The 24919-nt window shown below is 35.6% G+C and overlaps 1 pseudogene; it reads right to left on the reverse strand.

Moving 5' to 3' along the window:
* Window positions 1-13207: 13207 nt before the first annotated feature.
* LOC110587642 overlaps window positions 13208-24919 on the reverse strand; it is a 16377-nt pseudogene continuing 4665 nt past the window's right edge.

The raw sequence follows: 24919 nt of genomic DNA on the forward strand, positions 1-24919 counted from the left end.
TAGAATGCTTAAGTAAACCATTTCTTCATTTAAATGTGTAAACCATGCTTGTCATTAACCTGCTGGCTGTGGATACGTTGATTTAGTTCTGAAAACAGAGAGCAGATTATTGTAGAAAGATATATATCTGAAATCATTACTCTTTGCAAAATCTATTTTGCAATTAAAATAAACTTTAGAACACAATGCAAAAATATCATTCTTCCGCACTGCTGTAAGTCTGTAATGATAAGAAATTCTCACACTTGTTTTTTCTTCAGACTCGACTCCATCCCTCTGGTTCTGTTTCCCATATCCTTCATCCATCTTTTCATTTATATAATGTGATTGCTAGTATTAGTTTTCTATTGTCACTGTGACAAATTATCACAAATCTGGTAATACACACCCTTGGTGTCTTAAAGCAACATAAATTTATTACCTTACATTTCTGTAGGCTAGAAATAGGACATGGGTTTTACTGGAATAAAATCAAATTGTTGTTAGGGCTGCATTCCTTTCTGGAGGCTCTAGAGGGGAATCTGTTTCCTTGCCTTTTCTAGCTTGAAGATGCCATCTGCATTCCCCAGCGTGAGGCCCTCCTTCCTCTATTTTCAAAGCCATCCCATTGTGTCTCTCTGACTCTTCAGTATTACATCTTACTCTGACTGTGCCAGGAAAGGTGATTTGATTGGACCAACTTGGATAATCCAGAATAATTGTCCCATCTAAAGTTTCTTTTTTATTTTTTAAGATTTTATTAATTAATTTATTTGAGAAAGAGAGAGAGCACATGAGTGGGGAGGTGTAGAGGGAGAAAGAATCTGAAGCAGACTCTGCATTGAGTGGGGAGCCCAGTGCCGGGCTTGATCTCACCATGGTGGGATCATGACCTGGGTTTAAACCAAGAGGTGGGGTAACCAACTGAGCCACCCAGGCACTCCCCATCCAAAGTTTCTTAATCACATGTGCAAAGTTCTTTTTTTTTTATTCTGAATACTTATAAATCTGCTTCCAATTAATACAGTTATTAATTAACAGCAAGCCAGGTATAGACAGTTACTTATCAAAGGCTACAAAGGCAGATAAGAAGGTAAGAGATGTTCATTGTAATTACTAGAGTTTTACTAGGAGACACAATTATAAAACATATTAATAGATTTTAATAACTGGTGACTCAGTACCTAAAGAATAAATTCTAAACCATTTAGTATGGAAGGCAGAGAAAATCTCTCAATTTAACTACCTCATTAACATTACTTAATGCTTGTCCCTGTCCCTTATACTCCAAATTTATGGAACCTAGACACAGTCCCTTAAATATGCCTCACCTTTGTGCCTGGAGGTAAAAGATATGTCAGTTAATGTACATGTCATGTCCCAACTGATTTCTCTTACTAGTTTAACCTGGTGCATGTAGAACCACTATATGGGGAAAGAACACCAAGCTGTTCTTGATACCATATGACTACTGTGTAAAGATCCAGAGATGGATACCTGTTGCAAGAACAGCACATGAGGTAGCCTGGTGTGAAAGGATCAACCTTAGGAACAATTGTAATAAGCGAACCAATGAGCTTGGTTCCTTATGCAATCAGATTTAGAGAGTACAATGACAGTTGGCCACTCATTTGCAAAGGTAATATAGCAGATTGCCAGTATTAGTGTGAATACCTATAAAATAAATTCTTTAGCCATGAGAGAAAGATAGAGATAATTGTCAACCTCTAGATAATTCCATCAGTTCCTCATAATCATTATTATTGCTGTTAAAAATATCATTATTTAAAAGCCTGATTATTTACGTAGCCTACACCAGTGGTTCTCAAACTTTTTGGCCTCAGGATATCTTCACACTCTTCAGATTACTGAGGACCCACAAAGAGCATTAGTCATATGGATTACATCGATATTCACCAAATTAGAAAATAAAAGTTAGCAATTTTTAAATTTTAATTTTTTTTTTTTTTTTTTTTTTTTTTTTTTAAGATTTTATTTATTTGAGAGAGAGAATGAGATAGAGCATGAGAGGGTGGAGGGTCAGAGGGAGAAGCAGGCTTCCCGCCAAGCAGGGAGCCCGATGCGGGGCTCGATCCCAGGACCCTGGGACCATGACCTGAGCCGAAGGCAGACGCTTAACGACTGAGCCACCCAGGCGCCCCTAAATGTTAATTTTTAAAAATGAGATATAATTACCATACTTTAAAATTCACCTTTTAAAATAGTGTAGTTCAGTAGTTTTTAGTATATTCACAAGGTTGTGCAAGCATTAACACTATTCAATTCCCTAACATTTTCATCATTTCATAAAGAAACTCTGAAGCCGTTAGCAGTCACCATTCTCTCTTGCCCCAGCCACTGGCAACTACTAATCTTTCTCCATAGATTTGCATATTCTGGACATTTCATATAAATAAAATCACAGTAAATGTTAATTGATAAATTTAAGATAAGAAAAAAAATTCTATGGCGTACTAAACTTTCCAAAATCCTAGCTTTTGCTTATAAACTCAAATTTTATTATTGAAACAAAAACTGTATGTTAAAATGACAGGCTCATATCGTTTGTTTTTGAGAAAATGTTTGCCAACAGTCTGAGTAACCATATAGTTGTTAGTTGTTTTATTTATTTATTTATTTATTTATTTATTTATTTATTTATTTATTTAGAGAGCGAGGGAGAGTATGAAGTGGGAGAGAGAGAGAAGGAGAGGGTGAGAGAGAATCTTAAGCAGGCTTCATGCCCAGCGTGGAGCCCCACATGGGGCTTGATCTCAGGACCCTGAGATTATGACCTGAGCCAAAATCAGGATTTGGGAGCTTAACCGACTGAGCCACCCAGGTGCTGCTTGTCTGTTGTTCTTTTATGTAAAATTGATGTTTCGTTTAAAAATCATCATAATAAATAAATAAATAATGGCTAGTTCAACTCTCGTTTCAAACACTCTCACAAGCGCTTTTCCTGAAGGCAATCATAGCACCTGAAAAAATGCTTTAAGGATATGCCTCATTTTATCAGTGGGATATTAAATGCTTTAAGTAAAAGCATTTTACTTAAAAATGTAAAAAATGCTTTAAGGATATGCCTCATTTCACCAGTGGGATATTAAAGAGTTGCACATTTAAGTCAATATTTAATAACATTAGTAACTTTAAGTTGCTTCCTTATTTTTACTGGGAGTGGTGGCAGTGAAGAATGCTGTGGCTACTAGTATAGTTTGGTGTCACTGCCTTGATTCATGCTAAGGGACCAGCAGTTTTACCCATGATTGGTTTTATACCATCAGTGCAAAAATCTGCACAGTGAAAATGACAAATGTCTTGTTATTATAAAAATTGTTTTAACACATGCCAAACTCCCCACCCCCAAAGGGTGTTGAAGCTTCCAAGAGGACTATGAACCACACAAAGAGAGCATATTCTTTTTAAATTAAAGAGTTTCTGGGCGCCTGGGTGGCTCAGTCGGTTAAGCGACTGCCTTCGGCTCAGGTCATGGTCCCAGGGTCCTGGGATCGAGTCCCACATCGGGCTCCCTGCTCCGTGGAGAGCCTGCATCTCCCTCTCCTGCTCCCCCTGCTTGTGTTCCCTCTCTCACTGTGTCCCTCTCTGTCAAATAAATAAAATCTTAAAAAAAAAAAATAAAGAGTTTCTGATCCAAGTAAGGTAAATACCCTAACGTATTATTTAAATAATCTTTCTCTAGTTTTAGTGTTTTTCTCTTATCGCTTTCTGCAAACTTTCTCTTTGTTCAACTCTTAGAAGGTCTAGTTCAAGTGGGTTTTGTATTCTGTTAACTTTTTCTTTTTCCATGAGTAGAGTTAACTTTCAGGATTTAAATTTTGCAAATGGGAGAGGAACTTTAGAATTTTCTTTAGACAAATGATTAGGCAGTTGTTGTTTTTAACTCAGAGCACAGAGAAAATTCAATGGTAGCTCTTTCGAGATCTGCCATTACCAAAAGAAGATCATCATTACAATATGTTTGGCATGTTTACAAGTAGTTCGTGAAGTTGTTGTGACAGACATCACTTCAGAAATTCAAGTAAGACCTGCATGATGTTTTCTCCTTTGAGCCTGGCATTAGATTACACAGACTACCACTTTAAAGAAGAAAATTTCATATCACTGCATGCTTTGTCAAGGGTACAGTTGGATGGTGAGGCTTAAACAACCATTTTAGTTGAAGAACTACACAGCAGTATAATCCTTTAGAATGAAACATCCATGTATATCCTGAGAAATTATTTTCTCATATGTAGTGCTCAAATACCCAATCCTTAGGAAATATTTCTAAAAAGACTTTATTGTACTATGATGACTAAAAACTAATGCATCATCTCCAGGCAATATAATTTTTTGCTTCTGTGAATATCTTCACAAATTTCTGATATGGGTAATGTAGATAACTCTTAAAGTTTTATTTTGTATTCCAAAATACTGGAAAAGTCCACTTCTGAATGGAATTATTCAACTCAATTCAGTAACTCTATATTTCCTGCAGTCTGTTGTCAAGAGAATAGATTCTATAGTTGGGATGGATTTTTTGGTGCCATGTCATATATATCTGAAAAATAAAACAGCCAAGAAATTTAAATTCTGTGATTTAAAGTTATACAAATTATTTTCTAACATTATGCAAAATTTAATATTTTATTAATAGAATTCCAGATGCCTTCTTAGGAAAAATCCATTTAGAAAAAAATATGGCTTTTATTTATAAAATTTTGAATGGACGGAGAAAAAGTAACCTCCCTTCACAATTCAAATGTATACCTCTATATGCTATAGAGCTATGTGTATTTTTTAAAAGGAATAAATTTATGATTAACTTATAAGCTTCAGATACATATAAATATATATAGTTCTGTACCTTAAATTGTGCTTGCTTTGCTAGAGCTCATTAAACACATTAACTTTGAACTTTTTTTGCTTCTCAGACTGTCAAGCTGCTCAATATTTGCTCACAAATATATGTTGTAACTTATATTTAAGACGCTGTGTTAGGTAACCTCAGGATGCAAATGTATAAAAGCTGGAGTTTCACCCATGCAGGAAGATAAAGAAAATAGCTATACGTTACATCATATATTACAACCTCATACATTGTGCAAAGATTAAAAGGTTTTAGGTTGTCTGTGCTCTGGTATCCATGGGTAGACCTGATTTGTCTAGGAGTCAATTTAAATCTCTTGTCATGGTAATTGCTTCAAGGAACCCAAACCCACGTCAATCAATAAATGGCATGCCCAAGGGCATCCAGGTTGTTCAACACAGGTGTAATTCAGGATACAATTTGATGGTAAGGGGAGGAAACATCCTCCTCCCTGGATATGAATGATGAAGAATGTACTTGTGGTTGGTTGATGCTTGTGGCTATTTGTGAACCCAGTGCAGCAACGAAGCTGACACACATTGGATGCAGAGCCTCCCAAATCATAAGGAACTAGAGCCAAAACATGAAAAAAATGTATAAGCCTACCTTTATAATGAATTTTCAGAAACAAGTCAATAAATTCTTACTGTTGTTTGTTTTATATCAAGTTGCACTAAAACATTAAAAGACAAAGATTCTTGAGAGAGATGAATTCAGGCAGAAGAAATGTCGTGGAAAAAGAGATCAATGAGAGTTCTTAATTGTTAAGTCAGGGTTGCAAATTCAAATGCTTCAGGCCCAACTTGGGAAATCTATATTAATGAAGCAAATCAGGCATAAGATGAAATATTGTGGACAGTAGTATAAATATTTTTATTTTTACTTCTTATTTGACTGTTGGCATGTATTAATATAAGCCCAGTACTATTAGATCTTTCTATTTTCAAAAGTTTTAGAAGGTTAAATAAGATAATTATGTGGAGGATGCTTCTCACAGTGCCTCATAAACATGAAACAATAAATGGTAACTCCTTATTTATGAGAATGATGGCAAGGTGTGTGGCATTCAGTAAATTTTAGTGTGCCTCTTTTATTCTCAGTTTAACAGGGGATACATGACAAGAGGACAGGTGGATGTAGGACTAGAGAATGGGTGAGTTACAGATGAGCTACAGTTAGTTAAAGGTGACCTTAGGAGACCAAAGGACAGGTGAGGGGTCAGAACTGGAGTGACTAATAGGAGTATTTGAATACAAAGGATAGTAGAAAAGTGAAAGGAAGAGTGAAGTTAACAACCAAATAAAGGGAAAAATATTGAAGGACAAATGTAGAACACTATTTATTGACCAAATATAGTAGTAATTAAGATCAATGTCTGAATGTAGACAGTTTGAATCCAACATTTACCATGTAATACCTGTGCAAATTTAGCCAAATTAATTAACCTGAGTTTCAAAATTTTTATCTGCAATATAGAAATATTTATTACAGTTCCCTCATAGGGTTTGTATGAGGTCAAAAGAGATGCATATAAAAATTTGCATAGTATAGTAGTATAATGTAGAAAGTGTAAGGTAGTATAATGTCTGGTAGAAAGTAGGTGTTCGGTAAATGTTACTAAATATATTATTTATTTAGTGAGGAGACAAAAAAAAAGGACCCTAGAGAAGAATGAGATAAAACAAAGGAAGCATAGTTAAAAGAAAATCAAAGTAACAAAATTACAAAATGAAAAGAATGTATAAATTTTACAGAGTAAGAGAGAATTGATGGTTGCAGAAAATGTCAAGAATAAACAATATAGAGAGCAAGTACTAGTGCTTAATAAGTCATCAGAAAGCTTCAGAACATTTCCATTAAAGGTTCAATTCTATGAGGAAGAAGCCACGTAGTAAGGGATTAAGAAATGTGATAGTAGTAAACTTATGTCGACAGAATGTAAATGATTCTTTGAAATTAGCAATAGAAGCCTGAGGGGAAAATATCAGACAAACCTGAAAAGAAAAGTTTCTGGTTTTGTTTTTTTTAGAATAAGAAAGCCATGAGCATATTCTCATGTAGATAGGAGAAGTCTCAGTAGAGTTTCTGGGAAGAGAAAAGAAAAGAGGATTAAGTCCCAGGATGTACAATGGGAGAGAAAGAAATAAAGAGGTTAATCCTTATTAGGGATGAGGAAAATACCTCTTTCTCCAACATAGAAATAATGGGAAAGAGGAAACATTTTAAAGTGATCAGAGGGTTTGGCGACAGCCATAAGCTGAGACCATGGCATGCATATTTCAGAATAGTAGTCTTGTCAGTAAATTAGAACATTGGCCTATTTTTGAGCATAAGGCATGTGATGCATTTAAAGAATATAGAAGTCTTGGAAGAGCTGCTTTGGGAATAAAACAATGGTGTTATCAAGAGATGAATAAAAGGATATAGCAGTGAAAGCCCAAATGAAATAGGATTATAAATGACACTGGATCTATTTAGTCATGTTCAAAAATATTCTGTAAAAATTATTTATTGAGTGGGAGTAGGAGACCAAATGTTGAATGTTGCCTGATAGTTAATATTGGTATGAGGAGAATAGTGGAGTTTCAAATAAAATGATTAATGTTCTTGAGGCATCATAGTTGGCTGTGCCGAAATGATTAAACCGGGGGGATTCAGACAAGCTAGAGTAGCACATGAATCCTAAGTGCCTAGAGATTTAAGGAAGAGGAGTGCAAAGAATTGGAGAACTGAAAAAGACCAAATTAGAGTTTTAATAGTTTTGAGAAATACAGAGAATTAACAAATATTGGAAGAACTATATTGAGTTTTCACTTAGTATTTGTGGTAAAACGTTTGCAAAATGGCCCCAATTCTCCACCAGTCTTCCTGTATCCATGCCTATCCCCAAATGACTTTCCCGTACCTCCCATCAAGTTGCGTCTGTTACCCTACTCTTTGTATTTGAGTAGCCTTGTGATTTGTGTTAGCTAAGAATATAGCAAAAATTACATTATGCCAGTTCTAAGCCTAGGTCCCAAGTAGTATTGGTATTTTATAAATCTTCCTAATCTTCTCTGGAATAATAAAATACATAAATAAATAATATTAACATAAATAGATTTAACAACAAAAATATATTTTAAATATACTCCTGCTTTCATTTTGTCTTTTTTTCCCATGTCTTTACCATGATAGCATGCCTTGACTAACCTCTCAGAAGAATAGACTGGATAGTCAGTGGGCTGTCTAGTTAATCTAGCTGGGGCAGAAGATACGAGAGAAATGCCAGCCAAAATGAGTAGAGGTGCTTAGTCAACCCACTGCTGAACACAGGCATATGAGTAGACCTTATCAAGACCAGCTTCAGATAGCAGAACCATTCAGCCTAATCATAGATTCAGGACCAAAATAATGTTCATTGCAGTGTTCCACGAGGTTCTGTGAGTGCTTATGACACAATATAATTGTAATAAATGACATTGTATTTTTCTTAAATAGGTTAAATACGGTCTATTTTTGCAATGTGTTTCGTATGAACTACTTGCTTACTGTTCCCTGTGAACACTTCTGTGTGCCAGATTCCTTCTGAAATTGTGTTTCTCCGAATGTGTATAAGATGTGGCATAACCAGTTCAGAATAGAATAGATTCATCTGTTTCTGTGCTTATATCACGATTGATGCAGTCAAGATTTAATTGCCCATTTGGCAGCAATTTGGTACTGTTGAGATTGCCATAGGGAAAGGATAAGCTGGCCTGTGTCTCTGAGGTATGAGCTACTTTTCTTCAGCTCCTGCTTTAACTAAAAAGCACATAACTTAAATATTATCTTGAAAGGCTTCCCAGGAGCTTTTATACTATATTTGAAGTCAGAAAGACCTGGGCAAAAGTTTCAGTTCTAACACACACTCTTAGTATAAGCTTGGTCAAATTAAGTTATTTTTTGAGCTTCATTTTTCTCAACTACAAAATGATTGAAGTATGGCTAACCCAGTATCAGACACAAAGTATAAGCACCCAGTATATGGTAAATATAAGTATAATTAGATCCATCTCACAACCTTCAGTAATTTTGGTATCATATTCCCAATTAAATTTTTTCAACTATACTACAGTCCCTTCCAACACACACACACACACACACACACACACACACACACACACGAGTCACCCTTTAAACACATATTTTATAAGTTCAGTTTTTCAGTGCTCTTTTTAAACTTTAAAATATACCATATTTGTTGTTAAATCTATTTATATTGGCGCACCTGGGTGGCTCAGCTGTTAAGCATCTGCCTTCAGCTCAGGTCATGATCCCAGGATCCTGGGATTGAGCCCCGCAACTAGCCCCGCATTGGGCTCCCTGCTCAGCGGGGAGCCTGCTTCTCCCTCTCACACTCCCACTGCTTGTGTTCCCTCTCTCGCTGTCTCTCTGTCAAATAAATAAAATCTTAAAAAAATCTATTTATATTAAAATTATTTATTTATGTCCTTTATCAGTCCAGAGACGATTAAGAAGATTTATGAAATACCAAAAATCCAGCAAAATAATAAAGTAGAAATATGTTTTAAAGAGGTCACCAGGGTAGACGTATAAATAGAACTTGAAATGAGGCTAGAACACAAAAAGTTTGGTCATAATTTCATTCTAACCTCTATGGTAGAAAATGAGAAGAGAAACTAGGATAAATGGATGCTTCATAATGTCTGTAAGATAAAAAAAATAATTTTTTTCTGAGTTCCTCCCAAAGAGTATACTACAGTCTAATGAAAAAAAAATTCTCAGCCCCATCTTCTGGTAAACATAGCTTTGAATTGCACTGGGCTATTTCTTATAATGTCACTCAATATCAGGCTAATGGAATTACACCAAATCACAATTTAATCAAACTAGTCCTATGGGGCACCAATACAGTTGTCTTCAGATGTACAGCTATCTGAAGAGTTCAATAAAGGCACAGGTATCTTGGTATCTAGAGAAATAGGTTATAGAATCTTTAGGCAATCCTTCCTAAATACTGTTTTCTCTTAAATCAACTTTTGATATTGGGCAGTAGTGAGTTTAATATTATGTGCCCTGACAAAAATCTAGAGTGTGGGTCATCTTTATTGGCAGCTAAATATTATGTGGTGAGCTTGTCAGTGAGCCAAAATTAATCTTTGTATTATCAAAACTGAGGGAGTCATCAAAGATGTATGCCAGGACATAAAGCCCCCACAGTACTCTCAGGACCAAATGGAAGGAGCACCACTGCTGGCATTGTCAAGATTCTTCTCAGTTATTAATTTTGGGTCTGCATAGTTCTCAGGTACATGATGGTTTTTAACAACACTGTCATTACCTACGCCAATTGTTTATGCAAGATAAAGAATATAACACTTCAGGATTATTTGAACATTAGTTCATGAAATAGAAAAAATGGCACTTTTAATTCCCTTTATCTTACAAATAAATGTTTCTTTTTCCTTTCTTTTTCTTATGTAGTCTTCTTCACCCCCATTTCCCTCCAGGTCTTCAGATCAAAGGGCATTTATTAAATGTCCATGTCTATGTGGCTCCTTGCCAAGCCCTGTAGAACAGTCCGTGCCTTTTAGAGATTGCATTGTGAGACAGACAATGTCGAAGTCAATAGACACATATAAGGCATACCAACTACAGAAGGAAAATGTTAAACACCACAATGCTTTTAAAGTCCAGCCAAGCGGTCCTTTCTTTGGGACTATTCTCTCTGAAACACACAACTTTTCTTCCTTTACCATTTCTGATGTTCTCCTTTCCCGGTCAATATTGCCGAGTCTTCCCGTAACCTGTGCTTTGCATGAGATCTCTCCTAGAGGTTTTTAAAATCAGTTCAATCAATTCTCTTATAAACTAACTTACTTTTACAGAACATTTATAATCCCTTAGTTAGATCTCTAGTATAAACAAAGTCTGCTGCCACTCCCCCAGGCACAACCCCATCATCTGAACCAGAGGGTTTATTCTACTTACGTCAAGGTAGGAAATCTTATTTAATAGTCCTTGGGGATCTGAGAAATCAAGGCAATTTCATGACAGAAATACTGGATGTGCTGTAGCTCAAGCTGTAAAATAGATTCCTGTACACAAACTACGTGAACTGCAGCTGCTCAGCTGCTTTTTGCATGCACTCTGATTCATCTGCAATTGTATAATGTTGTCTGTTCATTTGGAGCACTGTGATGACCAAATTCTGAAATATTTATCAAGATGGGAGTTGTGGGTGTGGAAGAACATGTATACTTTGACATGTAAAATTAAAAATAAACCAACAAATAGATTATTTTTCCATATTAACTGATGTCCATAATGTGGATGAAATCACCTGTTTGATGGTCAGCACTTAATTTATAAGGAAACATTGGGTTGGTCGTAACCATTCTTTAGGTGTCTGAATGCCAGTGTGTGGAAGTATACTATGAAAATACCAGTCTTCCTTTATATCTAATGGGGAAATTAATGTACATGAGGACAAATGCAAGTAAACATGCTTACATTTTATTTGAGTTAAAGCATCATGAGCATAACTTAAAGCAAAGTTTGTTATTTTTTACATTTGTCATTCAGCTCTTCTCCCAAAGGCAGAGTCATATTACATTAAAATAAGGACCATGTGGTAAAATATTCGTAATTCCGTAAGCTACGGTCATCTTTTTATTAGAATTTTATCAGTTGCAAGTGACACAAAATTCATTTCACACTGGTTGAAGAAAATATATCTGTCTACCTACCTACCTACTTACCTACTTACCTAATGTATCACCTGTTTTATCATCTAGCTTGAGAAAATTGGGTAATATAGCTTCTGGGGCTCTGTCCTTGCCCCAAACCATATTTACTGAGAGTAGCATTGGAGCTGTTATCAGAAGATGGGACTATAGATGCTGGGAATATAAACAAGTGTCCACTGCATTGATGAAATTGGAAAAACTGAATAAAGTAATTTTACTACTCTGCAGCAACATAGGATGAAGCATAATGTAATAGTAACTAGCTACTAGGAACAACGCAGATCTGTGTTCATGGGTTAACGTATATTTATTCTTATTGTCCCTAATCTCAGAAGAGAATTGCATTCTAAAAGGATCCTCAAGTATCTAGAGAATTGCTGTATTTGACTCTAATTAAAATTTAACCTTTTAGATAAGTTATGGTAAAACATAAATAGATTCTATAATCCCTAGAGATGCAGCATGTGTAGTATATTATTAATAATACTAAAGGAAATTTATGGAAAATGTCTGAAGAATCAGCCAAGACTTCAAAATAAATGTATGCAAATTTGCTAAACATTGATGTAAAATTTGAGAAGTGTCTTCAGTAATTTTCCTTTTTTATTATGTTAATGGTCAAAATCAATTGAAACAAGAAATGTATGGAGATTTATGGACTTTTATATAATGTAAGTGCTGTCAAATTTTCAAGGCAAAACACAAAGGAAAAGCCATGCAGATTTGGATTTAATATGTAGAAGTTGAGAGAAATTGGTTACAGTGACTATTTTTTTTTTTAAAGGGAGGAGCTTATCAAGAAAAATAAACTCAAATTGGGTTATCAAAGATTTCAGGCTTTGGGTTTAATAAAGGTGACCATATTCCAGTTTGTCTAAGATGAATCCAGCTTATACCCATTGTCCTGGCACCACATCCTGTCCTGTCGTGAATTGTGCCAGAGTTTGTTGGTTTGCTTTTATAATAAAATTTTATTAATAGTTGCATTAAACTAAGCATAAGATTGGTTTGTTTGACTCCCAGTTTTTACTTACTGCCCTAGTTTCTATTAAGACTGTAGGTGATTCTTGTGCAATTAACAATATTCTTTAATATAAAATCTAAAACACAGTCGTGGATAATTGATATTTCCTTTTCAAACCTCTATCAGATAAAACATAATTAACAACTCCCAATCAAAATAAGCTTGCAAGCTCTCTATTAAAAGGAAGTGTCCCTCCACACAGGAGGGTAGGAATAACTTACTTCTTCCATTTATCCACTTTGCTGTTCCTGGTGGCCACTTGGTCCCATAGCTGGTTATACTGTGGCCCCGTGCAGTGGCCTGCTAGGTGCATGAAGCTTCCAGGTCCCCATTTAATAGGATAGCTGTTAATCCTTGGAAATATGTGTTGGAAATAGAGGCTGAACAGTCTTGCCATAGAAAATATAAAGAGCAGTATGAATGCTCTTGCTAGAGTGATTTTTAAAATGAATAATGTACATCTAAACCTATTTATTTTATTGTTTGTTTTAATTTTGCAATATACCTTTTTTTGCAAAAATGGGTTCACAGAAACAAAGTATATACATATATATTTTTGGTGAAAAAATTTATATTTATATTTAGCCAGCTGGACTCAGTTTAGATGATCCCAACTTTGTTGGCAACATCCACAGCATCATTGTCAGGAACCAGTGGAATGTATGCCTTCTTCACTCCATTGGGCCTGATCAGGGTGTTGACGTTGGCCATGTTGATGTCACAGAGCTTCTTCACAGCCTGTTTGATCGGGTGCTTGTTGGCTTTGACATCCACATTGAACATAAATATGTTGTCTTCCGTTTTCTTCACGGCTGACTGGGTAGTCAGGGGGAACTTGATGATGGCATAGTGATCAAGCTTGTTTCTCCTGGGGGTGCTCATTGGAGGATATTTGGGTTGCCTTCGGAGATGCAGTATCTTGGACCCAGGTGACCTGTGGATCTTCTTTTTTTGTGTGACTGTGGACACTTTTCAGCACCACTTTCTTGTCCTTCAAAGCCTTTGCTTTGGCTTCAGCTTTGGGAGGGACAGGGGCTTCCTTCTTTGCCTTGGGTGCCGTCTTTGTGAAAGGGAACAAAGTATATATTTAATAAAAAGTTAATTCCTGCCTCACTGTCTAACCTCAATTCTCAAAAGAAATATGAAGATGAATATATAATTTGCACAAAATATTTGTCAAGAGTTGCTATCCACTCTGGGGGCCCTGACCACATAAAAATCAGAAAACGCAAATCTGCTCCAGCAGAGTCAACATCTACTTTAAAAGTCTACAGTTATTTTCAATAGACCATGCTCACTGATGATGCTCTAATACATGAAGCTGTAAAAGATATGACATATTCTGAAGGATGCCTTTTCATTTGGATCCAATGACTTCTAAATTTAATTTCACTTATTTTACTATTACGGTATTGTTTACATACAACAAAATTCATCCAGAAGCTGAACTTCCAACTTCACTCATTTTTTTAATCCCAAATTTTCTTATGCAATAAAGAAAGAGACGTAAGTGCTAGCTGTTAATGTGTTGGCTACATTAGCACACGAAAGCCTTAATGACCAGTTAGAGGATGCCTAGTTTTACATGTGTCATCAGAAATTTCAAAGAGCAAGATAAGTTAATTCTAGTAACGGTTTTTTTTTTTCTCTTCCAATTTTTGAAGTCAGTGTAGAACTTTTGATGTTCCTTCTGTTTAAGGTGGACCCTCTGACATTACTATTAATGTTTTTTAAAAATTCATTTAAAAAGTTAACCACCAAAAATAAATGTATGTGTTTTATGTGATGAAAAGACAAAATAAGTTTGGTAGAATATAACATAGGATTATAAATCTATCCTACTAACTTAAAAAACCTATGAAACATAAATGTACTTGGAATAAACTTTGCTGCAAAGCATCTGAAAAAATGATATTCTATCGGGCGCCTGGGTGGCTCAGTTGGTTAAGCGACTGCCTTCAGCTCAGGTCATGATCCTGGAGTCCCGGGATCGAGTCCCGCATCGGGCTCCCTGCTCGGCGGGGAGTCTGCTTCTCCCTCTCCCACTCCCCGTTTGTGTTCCCTCTCTCGCTGTGTCTTTCTCTGTCAAATAAATAAATAAAATCTTTAAAAAAAAAAAATGATATTCTATCAATCAAAATCTGTAATTCTCAAAATACACAATTTTTAAAATTTAGTAATATTTTTGCTAAAATATTTGTTAAAAATAAATTTTAGTCAAATGTTCAACAAATGGAATACTAAAATCTTCAGTTTAGAAATTTAGTGAATTGTAGTTATTGAAAAAGTCTTGTAAACTGGAAGAACATGAAATGTACTCCTATGAAAACAAAAGGAAGAAAAAAAAAAGGTGTTGAATTATGCTAATGCATAATTCTGAAAGTCTATAACATTACTTGTAGCATTTTGACCTGTGACAGAAATCTTTCCATGGAGCTTATATTTTTCAATTGGATAAATTTATATCTTGGTAAAGTGGAACACAATTGATGAAGTCTGTGATTTTGCATTATTCAAATTTAGGAAAACAAGTTATGAGTAGAGAGAACTTATTTTGTTTGTATTTTCTTATAAAAATATTTATTAAAGAAGGACATTTTGAATGGAGGGAGAGAATCTTTTGAAAAATACTTGGACTGAAATATTTTTGCATTTCAATATGAAAAACTTAAAGAATGTCCTCCTTTTTGCAGAATATGATTTGATCTTACCAGATACCTCAGCACCTATAGAGACAATATTTTCTCCATTAAAAATATTAAAAATATATTGCTCTAAAGAGAATTATTTGAAGGTGGGGTCAATTTAAGATTTATTAACATAAAATGCAGCTTTGGAGATGACTTATTAAAAAGGTTTAAAGAATCATATTAAAGGGGTGCCTGGGTGGCTCAGTCGTTAAGCGTCTGCCTTCAGCTCAGGTCATGATCCCGGGGTCCTGGGATCAAGCCCCACATCGGGCTCCCTGCTCAGCCAGGAGCCCTGTTTCTCCCCCTCCCACTCCCCCTGCTTGTGTTCCCTCTCTCACTGTGTCTCTCTCTGTCAAATATATAAATAGAATCTTAAAAAAAAAAAAAGAATCATATTAAAAGGAAGTTCTTCATGAAATACACTTATTGTAATAGAAACTGATACAGTTAAGCCTCTATAATCTAAATTTCAACAAAACCTAAATATGTATAGAAATCATTCTGCTTACGTATTTTTTTAAATTTCAGAAAACATAACCACAGATTTTTTTTTTACTTAAAATGCATAGATATATTTCATTTTTTAAAAAATATTTTTTCCTTTGATGGGGTGCCTGGGTGGCTCAGTTGGCTGAATTTCTGACTCTTGATTTCAGCTCAGGTCTTGATCTCAGGATGGTGAGATTGAGCCCTGTGCCAGGCTCCATGTTCAGCTGGGAATCTGCTTGGGATTCTCTCTCTCTCTCTCCCTTTACCCCCTGTGTGCTCTCTCTCTCTCAAATAAATAAATCTTTAAAAAAAGAAATAATTTTTGCTTTGAAAATAAAATTTTATAGATCTACCAGTATTTTTAAAGATTGGTAAATGACTTTAAACCTATATTTAATATATTATAATGTTCTGGTTCATTCTGTCAAAAAGTAAATCAGTAAATCCAGTGTTTTACTGATTTTTGTAAAGTAAGTCAGTGCACACAGAGCTTTTTATTAGTCTGGCTTTATCTATTTTGATTAAATTTCAGAACAACTAGATGCATATATATCATATGTATGCCTCTTACCTCAGTAGGTATTTATATATATTGCACTCCCTGGCAAATATCTGGAACAAAATTAGTTTATGCTGACAATTAAAAGGGGAATAACTGAGTTAGGGAGAGGTGAACATCTTGAGAAATTGATGAGGGAAACAAGGATAGATTTCTGAAGGAAATGCTCTAACTCTATTTAGAGCGAGACCAGATAGGTGGAATTTTTTTTTTTTTCATTGAAAGATGGGTATTAGGGTACTTGAAATATCAGGATCAGAAAATTAAAAAAAAAAATCCCTGAGTTTAACCTGAGCAAATCTGTATATTTGCATTCCATCTAATTTATTAATGGTAGTCCTCCAAGTGATTTATTGACCCATAACTACATGGGAAAATGTGGAAATCACCCAGCCTAATTTTTAAAGCTAGGAATCAGGTGGAACACTCATTTTCAAATGTGATGGTTGAGCTAGATTTCCCACTCAGTCTCAGTTAAATTTCTTCTTGTATGTATTTCTGCTTCAGGTGTCAGATTTTAAAGGCATAAGAGAGATGTTTAAAGAGGAAGATGTTACGGTGATGTTAGAGTACTAATATCAGTCTCCATAATATATTGCAATTTATTTCTGATTCTGAGGAAAGTTAAACAATTTTTAAAATAATTATTTTTAGACCTAATATGAAATTCATTCATTCATTCAATAGATACTGACTGTTTCTTTTTTTATGTTAAAAAGCATTTATAGCTCTAGAGTATGATGACATATGTGGTGTCTATGGGTATAGGTACTTATTTTTTCTGTCGATAATAATTATAAAATGAATCTCATTGAGGTGATAGAAACACTATTTAGTTTTGAGTTGTTGATTTTACATAGTTTCTTTAGATAATTCTGGCAAAGTGATTTGTGTTCTGAAGATATAGTTTGTAAGCTGTATTTGTCCATTGAGTAGAAGGTTGAGGTTGATCATAGCTGAAGTGATTGAAGTATTACAAGGACCCCACTATGAGGAACTTCATTCCACTATTAGAAAATTTTGGATTCTAAAAGCATTTTTAGCATTGAAGGCATTATTTTTATGATGCCAGTCTATCTGCAAAAGTCCATGTGACTGTAAAGACCCAGAAGCTGCAGGTGGGCTGGAGTTTTACTCTTTTGATGGCTTTGTTGGCTTAGCTATGATGACTGTGTTGGGAGAGGCTTTTTTTTTTTGACTTTTAATTCATTTTATTTTTTCCACTGTATTGAGAAATCATTGGTATACATTACTGGGTAAATTCCATATATTTACATATATTGTGAAATGATTACCACAATAGGATCAGCTAATATCCATGTTCTCATATAGAGACAATTAAAAGAAAAGAAAGGAGGAAAGAAAAAAAGGGGGGGGGGAAGACTTTCTCCTTGTGACAAGAACTCTTAGGATGTAATCTCTTAAAAACTTTTCTATATGTAATGTATGGGGATTAACATAACAATAAAAAAATAAAAAAAAACACTTTTCTATATATCTTACAACAACAGTGTTAGCTGTAGTCATCATGTTGTACATTACATCCCTAGCGCTTATTTATCTTATAACTGAATGTTTGTACCTTTTGACCATGTCCCTCCAACACTCCTCCCCCCCAACCTCCACTTCTGGTAACCACAGATTCCACATATAAGTGAGATCGTACAGTATTTGTCTTTCTTAGTCTGACTTATTTCACTTAGCATAATGCCTTCAAGTTCCACTCATATTGTCGCAAATGGGAGGATTTCTTTTTTTTTTTTTTGATGGCTGAATAATATTCTATTGTATTTATATACCACAATTTCTCTATCCAGTCATTCGTTGATGAACACTGCAGTTGCTTCCATATTTTGGCTACTGTAAATAATGCTTCTGTGAACCTAAGGGTGAGGATATCTTTTTGAGTTAGTGGTTTTTTTCCCTTTGGATATATCCCCAGAAGTAGAATTGCTGGATCATATAGTAGTCCTATTTTTAATTTTTTGAGGATCCTGTATACTGTTTTACATAGTGGCTGCACTAATATAGAATCCCACCAACAATGCACAAGGGTTCCCTTTTCTCCACATGCATTTCTGCATTTGTTACCTCTTGTCTTTTTGATAATGGCCATTCTAACAAGCATGAGGTAGTATCTCATTGTGGTTTTAATTTGCATTTCCCTAATGACTAGTGATGTTGACTTTTATATATCTTCTTTGGAAAAATGTCTATTTGGGTCCTTTGCCCATTTTTAAAATTGGGTTATTTATGGATTTTTTTGCTATTGTATGAGTTTTTATATATTTAGGATACTAATCTTTTATCAGATATATGGTTGGAAAATACTTTTCTTCCATTCCATAGATTGTCTTTTCACTTTGTTGATTTTTTTTCTGTGCAGAAGATTTTTAGTTTGATGTAGTCTCACTTGTTTATTTTTTATTTTGTTGCTTGTGCTTTAGCAGTCATATCCAAAAAATTATTACCAAGACCCATGCCAAGGAACTTTATTCTTATGTTTTCTTTTCTTTTTTTTTCTTTTTATTTTATTTATTTATTTTTATTTATTCTTTTTTTTTATTCTTATGTTAATCCCCATACATTACATCATTAGTTTTAGATGTAGTGTTCCATGATTCATTGTTTGTGCATAACACCCAGTGCTCCATGCAGAACGTGCCCTCCTCAATACCATTCACCAGGCTAACCCATCCTCCCACCCCCCTCCCCTCTAGAACCCTCAGTTTGTTTTTCAGAGTCCATCGTGTCTCATGGTTCGTCTACCCCTCCGATTCCCCCCCCCTTTATTCTTCCCCTCCTGCTACCTCCTCCTTCTTCTTCTTTTTTTTTTTTTCTTAACATATATTGCATTATTTGTTTCAGAGGTGCAGATCTGAGATTCAACAGTCTTGCACAATTCACAGTGCTTACCAGAGCACATACCCTCCCCAGTGTCTATCACCCAGTCACCCTATCCCTCCCACCCCACCCCCCACTCCAGCTACCCTCAGTTTGTTTCCTGCGATTAAGAATTCCTCATATCAGTGAGGTCATATGATACATGTCTTTCTCTGTTTGACTTATTTCGCTCAACATAATACCCTCCAGTTCCATCCACGTCATTGCAAATGGCAAGATCTCATTCCTTTTGATGGCTGCATAATATTCCATTGTATATATATACCACACCTTCTTTATCCATTCATCTGTCGATGGACATCTTGGCTCTTTCCACAGTTTAGCTATTGTGGACATTGCTGCTATAAACATTGGGGTGCACGTACTCCTTTGGATCCCTACATTTGTATCTTTGGGATAAATACCCAGTAGTGTAATTGCTGGATCATATGGTAGCTCTATTTTCAACTTTTTGAAGAACCTCCATACTCTTTTCCAGAGTGGCTGCACCAGCTTGCATTCCCACCAACAGTGTAGGAGGGTTCCCCTTCTCCGCATTCCCGCCAACATCTGTCATTTCCTGACTTGTTAATTTTAGCCATTCTGACTGGTGTGAGGTGATATCTCATTGAGGTTTTGATTTGGATTTCCCAGATGCCGAGCGATGTTGAGCACTTTTTCATGTGTCTGTTGGCCGTTTGGATGTCTTCTTTGGAAAAATGTCTGTTCATGTCTTCTGCCCATTTCTTGATTAGATCATTTGTTCTTTGGGTGTTGAGTTTAAGAAGTTCTTTATAGATTTGGATACTAGCCCTTTATCTGATATGTCATTTGCAAATATCTTCTCCCATTCTGTCAGTTGTCTTTTGGTTTTGTTGACTGTTTCCTTTGCTGTGCAAAAGCTTTTTATCTTGATGAAGTCCCAGTAGTTCATTTTTGCCCTTGCTTCCCTTGCCTTTGGCGATGTTTCTAGGAAGAAGTTGCTTCGGCTGAGGTCAAAGAAGTTGCTGCCTGTGTTCTCCTTTAGGATTTTGATGGACTCCTGTCTCACATTGAGGTCTTTCAACCATTTGGAGTCTATTTTTGTGTGTGGTGTAAGGAAATGGTGCAGTTTCATTCTTCTGCATGTGGCTATCCAATTTTCCCAACACCATTTGTTGAAGAGACTGTCTTTTTTCCATTGGACATTCTTTCCTGCTTTGTCAAAGATGAGTTGACCATAGAGTTGAGGGTCCATTTCTGGGCTCTCTATTCTGTTCCATTGATCTATGTGTCTGTTTTTGTGCCAGTACCATACTGTCTTGATGATGACAGCTTTGTAATAGAGCTGGAAGTCCGGAATTGTGATGCCGCCGGCTTTGCTTTTCTTTTTCAACATTCCTCTGTCTATGCAGGGTCTTTTCTGGTTCCATACAAATTTTAGGATTATTTGTTCCATTTCTTTGAAAAAAGTGGATGGTATTTTGATGGGGATTGCATTGAATGTGTAGATTGCTCTAGGTAGCATTGACATCTTCACAATATTTGTTCTTCCAATCCATGAGCATGGAACATTTTTCCATTTCTTTGTGTCTTCCTCAATTTCTTTCATGAGTATTTTATAGTTTTCTGAGTACAGATCCTTTGTCTCTTTGGTTAGATTTATTCCTAGGTATCTTATGGTTTTGGGTGCGATTGTAAATGGGATCAACTCCTTAATTTCTCTTTCTTCTGTCTTGTTGTTGGTGTATAGGAATGCCACTGACTTCTGTGCTTTGATTTTATATCCTGCCACCTTACTGAATTGCTGTATGAGTTCTAGCAGTTTTGGGGTGGAGTCTTTGGGGTTTTCCACATAAAGTATCATATCATCTGCAAAGAGTGAGAGTTTGACTTCTTCTTTGCCGATTTGGATGCCTTTTATTTCTTTTTGTTGTCTGATTGCTGTGGCTAGGACTTCCAATACTATGTTGAATAGCAGTGGTGATAGTGGACATCCCTGCCGTGTTCCTGACCTTAGGGGGAAAGCTCTCAGTTTTTCCCCATTGAGAATGATACTCGCTGTAGGTTTTTCATAGATGGCTTTTATGATCTTGAGGTATGTACCCTCTATGCCTATACTCTGAAGAGTTTTGATCAAGAAAGGATGCTGTACTTTGTCAAAAGCTTTTTCTGCATCTATTGAGAGGATCATATGATTCTTGTTCTTTCTTTTGTTAATGTACTGTATCACATTGATTGATTTGTGGATGTTGAACCAACCTTGCAGCCCAGGGATAAATCCCACTTGGTCGTGGTGAATAATCCTTTTAATGTACTATTGGATCCTATTAGCTGGTATTTTGGTGAGAATTTTTGCATCCATGTTCATCAGGGATACTGGTCTGTAATTCTCCTTTTTGATGGAGTCTTTGTCTGATTTTGGGATCAAGGTAATGCTGGCCTCATAAAATGAGTTTGGAAGTTTTCCTTCCATTTCTATTTTTTGGAACAGTTTAAGAAGAATAGGTATTAATTCTTCTTGAAATGTTTGGTAGAATTCCCCTGGGAAGCCATCTGGCCCTGGGCTTTTGTTTGTTGGGAGATTTTTGATGACTGCTTCAATTTCCTTAGTGGTTATAGGTCTGTTCAGGTTTTCTATTTCTTCCTGGTTCAGTTTTGGTAGTTGATACATCTCTAGGAATGCCTCCATTTCTTCCAGGTTATCTAATTTGCTGGCACAGAGTTGCTCATAATATGTTCTTATAATTGTTTGTATTTCTTTGGTGTTGGTTGTGATCTCTCCTCTTTCATTCATGATTTTGTTGATTTGGGTCCTTTCTCTTTTCTTTTTGATAAGTCTGGCCAGGGATTTATCAATCTTGTTAATTCTTTCAAAGAGCCAGCTCCTAGTTTCGTTGATCTGTTCTGCTGTTCTTTTAGTTTCTATTTCATTGATTTCTGCTCTGATCTTTATTATTTCTCTTCTCCTGCTGGGTTTAGGCTTGATTTGCTGTTCTTTCTCCAGCTCCTTTAGGTGTAGGGTTAGGTTGTGTACTTGAGACCTTTCTTGTTTCTTGAGAAAGGCTTGTATTGCTATATACTTTCCTCTTAGGACTGCCTTTGCTGCATCTCAAAGATTTTGAATAGTTGTGTTTTCATTTTCATTGGTTTCCATGTACTTTTTAAATTTTTCTTTAATTTCCTGGTTGACCCATTCATTCTTCAGTAGGATGCTCTTTAGCCTCGATGTATTTGAGTTCTTTCCGACTTTCCTCTTGTGATTGAGTTCTAGTTTCAAAGCATTGTGGTCTGAAAATAGGCAGGAAATGATCCCAATCTTTTGGTACTGGTTGAGACCTGATTTATGACCTAGGATATGATCTATTCTGGAGAATGTTCCATGGGGACTAGAGAAGAATGTGTATTCTGTTGCTTTGGGATGGAATGTTCTGAATATGTCTGTGAAGTCCATTTGGTCCAGTGTGTCATTTAAAGTCTTTATTTCCTTGTTAATCTTTTGCTTAGATGATCTGTCCATTTCAGTGAGGGGGGTGTTAAAGTCCCCCACTATTATTGTATTGTTGTCGATGTGTTTCTTTGCTTTCGTTATTAATTGCCTTATATAATTGGCTGCTCCCATGTTAGGGGCATAGATATTTACAATTGTTAGATCTTCTTGTTGGATAGACCCTTTAAGTAGGATATAATGTCCTTCCTCATCTCTTATTACAGTCTTTGGTTTAAAATCTAATTTGTCTGATATAAGGATTGCCACCCCAGCTTTCTTTTGGTGTCCATTAGCATGGTAAATGGTTTTCCACCCCCTCACTTTCAATCTGGGGGTGTCTTTGGTTCTAAAATGAGTCTCTTGCAGACAGCATATCGATGGGTCTTGTTTTTTAATCCAGTCTGATAGCCTGTGTCTTTTGATTGGGGCATTTAGCCCATTTACATTCAGGGTAACTATTGAAAGATAGGAATTTAGTGCCATTGTATTGCCTGTAAGGTGACTGTTACTGTATATTGTCTGTGTTCCTTTCTGGTCTATGTTGCTTTTAGGCTCTCTCATTGCTTAGAGGACCCCTTTCAGGATTTCCTGTAGGGCTGGTTTTGTGTTTGCAAATTCCTTTAGTTTTTGTTTGTCCTGAAAGCTTTTTATCTCTCCTTCAATTTTCAATGACAGCCTAGCTGGATATAGTATTCTTGGCTGCATATTTTTCTCATTTAGTGCTCTAAATATATCCTGCCAGTCCTTTCTGGCCTGCCAGGTCTCTGTGGATAGGTCTGTTGCCAATCTAATGTTTCTACCATTGTAGGTTACATATCTCTTCTCCCGAGCTGCTTTCAGGATTTTCTCTTTGTCTATGAGACTCGTAAGTTTTACTATTAGATGTCGGGGTGTTGACCTATTTTTATTGATTTTGAGAGGGGTTCTCTGTGCTTCCTGGATTTTCATGCCTGTTTCCTTCCCCAAATTAGGGAAGTTCTCTGCTATAATTTGCTCCATTATACCTTCTGCCCCTCTCTCTCTTTCTTCTTCTTCTGGGATCCCAATTATTCTAATGTTGTTTTGTCTTATGGTATCGCTTATCTCTCGAATTCTGCCCTCGTGATCCAGTAGTTGTTTATCTCTCTTTTTCTCAGCTTCTTTATTTTCCATCATTTGGTCTTCTATATCACTGATTCTTTCTTCTGCCTCATTTATCCTAGCAGTTAGTGCCCCCATATTTGATTGTACCTCATTAATAGCCTTTTTGATTTCTACTTGGTTAGATTTTTAGTTCTTTTACTTCTCCAGAAAGGGTTTCTCTAATAACTTCCATATTTTTTTCAAGCCCAGCTAGTATCTTTAAAGTGATGATTCTGAACTCTAGATCTGACATCGTACTAATGTCGGTAATGAGTAGGCTCCTGGCAGTCGGTACTACCTCTTGTTCTTTTTGTTGAGGTGATTTTTTTCCGTCTTGTCATTTTGTGCAGAGGAGAATAGATTAATGAGAGAACAAAATGCTAGCAGAGTAACAACGTCCCCAGAAAATATACTCTAAACAAATCAGAAAAGACCTGAAGCAGTTGGAAAAGAAAGGGAAAGAGAGAAAAAAGAAAACAAAAAAAAAAAGAAAAAGAAAAAGATAAAGATAAAAACAAAGAAAAACAAACAAAACAAAACAACAACAACAACAAAAATCAGAATGTGATCAAATATGATCAAGCTGGTATATAGATCAGTGCCACACACTAGATTTTGGGTGTATTTTGGTCTGTTAGAAGAAAGTGCCTCCCAAAATTTTAAGGAAAGAAAAACTTATATATGTACAAAAATAAGGGTTGATATGATGAAGGGATGGAATATGACTGTAAAGATGGAAATTATAAAAAATTTTATAAAAGGAATTGATAAGAAGTTGTTTGAAAAAAGAAAGAAGAGGATTTAAAAAAAGAAAAAAGAAAAAAAAGGGAGAGAATGTGATCAGGCAGGGGAGTAGAAAAAACCGTATACTAGAGATTTAGGGTGTATTTTGATCTGTTAGAAGAAACTATCTCAATATTTTAAAGAGAGAACAACTTATATAAATATGCCAAAAATATGGGTAACTACTATGAAGGGATAGAATATGACTCTAAAAATGAAAAATAAAAATGTTTTTTAAAAAAGGGATTGATAAGATGTTGGTTGAAAAAGGGAAAAAGAAAAATTCAAAAAAAAAAAAAAAAGACAGTTAAAAAAAA

Source organism: Neomonachus schauinslandi, chromosome 3 (assembly GCF_002201575.2).
Source record: "Neomonachus schauinslandi chromosome 3, ASM220157v2, whole genome shotgun sequence".
NCBI lineage: Eukaryota > Metazoa > Chordata > Mammalia > Carnivora > Phocidae > Neomonachus > Neomonachus schauinslandi.